The sequence below is a fragment of the Elephas maximus genome, chromosome 7, assembly GCF_024166365.1.
Source record: "Elephas maximus indicus isolate mEleMax1 chromosome 7, mEleMax1 primary haplotype, whole genome shotgun sequence".
Classification (NCBI taxonomy): Eukaryota; Metazoa; Chordata; class Mammalia; order Proboscidea; family Elephantidae; genus Elephas; species Elephas maximus.
The window spans coordinates 64,466,358-64,470,146 of NC_064825.1; the positions used below are offsets into that span (position 1 = coordinate 64,466,358).

The window sequence follows — 3,789 nt, forward strand, 5'->3', positions numbered from 1 at the left end:
AACCTCAGTTGTGTTAAGCTTGCCCTTAAATTCCAGATTTGTATATCCATGGCTCCTTGTCATCTCAATTTGAATGTCTAAGAGGAGTTCAATATTAACAAGTTTAAAAACAAATTTCTGATTTCCCAGAATAACTCTACCCCTTTCACAGTCTTTTCCCATCTCAGTAAATGGCATCTCCATTCTTTCAACTTAGGCCAAAAATCTTTACACACACACACACACACACACACACGTATATACTCCACATAATATTCATCAGAAAATTCTATTGGTTCTGAACATTTCTAACTTTGAAATCCTTTTAAATTGTCTGGTTCAGAAAGTTCTAAAAGGACATTGAAAAAAGAACAAGAACTACTGAAAGAACATTCTGGTGACATGAAAGCCAGAAAAAAAAAACCCTAAACATATTTTGAAAAATACTTTGTAACTTCTGCATAACTTTTTAACTACCTCTACTTTAGTGAGTGTTGCTAGATAAAGCTATTACGGTATAGGAATAAGGGAAAAACTGTGAAATAAAAAATAACTTCATATTAGATAAAATATAACGATATATTCAGTGCATGTAACAACTCCTTATTTTTAATATAAAGAAAAAGGTATATGATTTATATTAATAAATCAGTTTCTTCGCCTTTGCTTAATACATACACATATATACATGTGTATGGAGCCCTGGTGCGCCGCAATAGTTAAGCGTTATGGCTGTTAACCAAAAGCTTGGCAGTTGGAAGCCATCAGCCACTCCTTGGAAGCCCTATGGGGCAGTTCTACTTTGTCCTATAGGGTCACTATCAGTTGGAATTTACTCGATGACAATGGGTTTGGATTTTTTGGTTATATATGTGTATAAGTTTCCTGGGTGGCACAAATAGTTTGAACTCAACTACTAACCTAAAGGTTGTCAGTTTGAACCCACCCAGCAGCATTGCAGAAGAAAGGCCTGGCGATCTGCTTCCAGTGGCAGTGACAGCCAAGAATACAGTTTTACTCTGTAACACATGGGGTTACCATGAATCAGAAATGACTCAATGGCCACGGGTTTGGGGTTTTTGTTTGTTTTTTTTGATGTGTATACAGACACACATCCAAAAAAAAAAAAAAATCCTTCAAATTCTCAAGAATCCAGACTTACTGGACTCATTGAGACTGAAGGAATCCTCAAGACTATTGCCCTGAGATACTTTTTAAACTTTGAAGCAAAACTATCCCCCAAAGTCACCTTTTAACGAAATGGCAAATTGGCTCAAAAAAGTAAAGAATGTCACCTTTGACTACTGTGCTCTTTTTAAAAAAAAAAAAGGACAACAGTTACTCTAAAGCATAGATGAGAAAGTTGGGGAGCTGTAAGACTAAGTTAATGGGAATGGAACAACTAAAACAGAAAAAATGAGAATATTGACACAATTTGAAAAATGTAAACAACGTCACTGAATATTATGTATAAAAATTGTTGACTGGGAACCTGTTTTGCTGTGTATATTTTCACCAAAAATACATAAAACATTTTAATTAAAAAAAAAAAAAAAGATCAGCTGATGAACCCACAGGCATACCCTTTCTCTCCGAAGCTCAATGAAGAATTTACCATGTGCAAGCTGAGATAAATCCCACTGATCATACAGAAAAGTGCAAATGCCACAAATACGGGCTTTCCCAAGACTAGAAACACAAAAACAGTTAGGTATAGAGTGACACACCGATAGCCATCTCTGGCAGCGAGCTCTCTGCACAGTGATCTGTCTCTACAAGTGGAGTCACATACACGTCACTTTCCCATGCCTTACTGTCCTGCCAGCTCCTAACACCTCACTTGTAACCAGCATCAGGCTTCTCACATCTCTCAATAACACAAGCTGCCCAAATCAGTAGAAAATCAGACATCATCCTGTTTTTTTTTTTCCATCCATAATTCACAGCAGGAAGGCAGCCCCAACGGAGAGTCAGCATCAGGCAGCAACTGATGCCTCACGGCATGGGGAAGTACGAAGTTAGTTGAGCAACAGGAGGAGCAAATTGCAGATAATGCCCCCAAGTGATGCAACTTTCCCTAAAGTAGTGTGTGGGAATCTGTATTTGTATCAGTGTGTGCATGTCTGCCTGAGCTTGTTTACATGTGAGTATGCATTTGTGTAGAGAGTTATCATATATATGTATGTGTTTATAGATGTTAGATATATATTTGTGTATTTGCCTGTAAAGATAATTCTGTGTGCATTTTGTGTGTGTGTGTGTGTGTGTGTATCTGAGGAGGCTGAGGCCAGGCAGGGTGGCTGAACCAGGGAAGCAGAGGGACACTGGCTGTCTGATCAAACCCAGGAGAGACTCAGCTGGTACTCCCCTCAGCCCCCCTCTCCTCTTCCCCTGTGTCCCCTTCTAGAATGAGAACCTTTTGAAAGCCTGGAGGAATGGCCTTATATCTGCTACACCCAGCCCTTTCTCTCTGAGTGTGAACACAGTGACCTCACTATTCCCATCAGCCTGAGGCCCAAGAGCTTCCTGGGAAAGGCCCAGTTGTCTAATGAGAGGAAGTGAACGGCCCTTGGATCAGACCCCAAAATGAAGATATATTTAGCAGAGGCTAAGCTCTCAAACGTTTCTGGGGAGTGATGAAATTATTACATATTTTGATTGTAGTGGTGATTACACAATTATTCATGTTTGTCAAAATTCACAGAACTGTACTGTACACTAAAAAGAGTGAATTTTACTGCATATATGTCATGGATTGAATTATGTCCCCCAAAAATGTGTGTTATCAACTTCCTTAGGCCATGATTCCTGGTATTGTGTGGTCGTCCTCCATTTTGTGATTGTAATTTTATGTTGAGAGGATTAGGGTAGGATTGTAACACTACCCTTACTCAGGTCACCTCTCTGACCCAAGGTAAAAGGAATTCCCTGGCGTGTGGCCAGCACCACCTTTTATCTCTCAAGAGATAAAAGGAAAAGGAAGCAAGCAGAGGGTTGGGGACCTCATACCACCAAGAAAGCAGCACCAGGAGCAGAGCATGTCCTTTGGACACGGGGTCCCTATACCTGAGAAGCTCCTTGACCAGGGGAAGATTGAGGACAAAGACCTTCCTCCAGAGCCTACAGAGAGAGAAAGCCTTCCCCTGAAGCTGATGCCCTGAATTTGGACTTGTAACCTACTAGACTATGAGAAAATAAATTTCTCTTTGTTAAAGCCATCCACTTGTGATATTTCTGTTATGGTAGCCCTAGATAACCATGACAATATAAATTATACCTTAATAAAAAAGGGTATAAAATTTATAAAATTAATAATCAAATATTTTAAGGTTTTTCCAACTGGTGCTAAACAAAAACGTACAGATTCATACTATCAATTTTCTGGGTTGTATCAATCTGCCTTTTGGCATGACAGAGAAAAAATATAAAAATTATTACATAGAGATAAATTAATAATATGTAATTATTGAAACCGTTACACTTACTGTAAAAAATTTGACAATTAAAATAATATTACAAGACTTTTAAGATATCAAGAATTGCCTTTAATTAAAATAAACTGATTTTCTAAAGTTCAGGGCATTATGTCTTAGATTGCATTAGGGGAACATATGTCTTATTCATATATAAGGAGATGTTTTGCTTTTAAGAGTACAGTTTAATCTGCTCTATGAAAAAATAAGAGCTGTTATTAGGTCATTAGTAAGCTTGGAGCTGTTATTAGGTCACTAGTAAGCAAGCTTGGAGCTTAAAAATTGTTATTAAAGCAATATATTAACAATATCCGTAATCTTTTGACAAATGTTTATG

The 3,789-nt window shown here is 37.9% G+C and overlaps 1 long non-coding RNA gene across 1 annotated transcript; it reads left to right on the forward strand.

Moving 5' to 3' along the window:
• Positions 1–2,071: 2,071 nt before the first annotated feature.
• LOC126079373 (uncharacterized) lies at positions 2,072–3,197 on the forward strand. Its single transcript, XR_007518202.1, has 2 exons — positions 2,072–2,122; positions 2,894–3,197. It is a non-coding gene; the product is annotated as an uncharacterized LOC126079373 (long non-coding RNA).
• Positions 3,198–3,789: the final 592 nt, after the last annotated feature.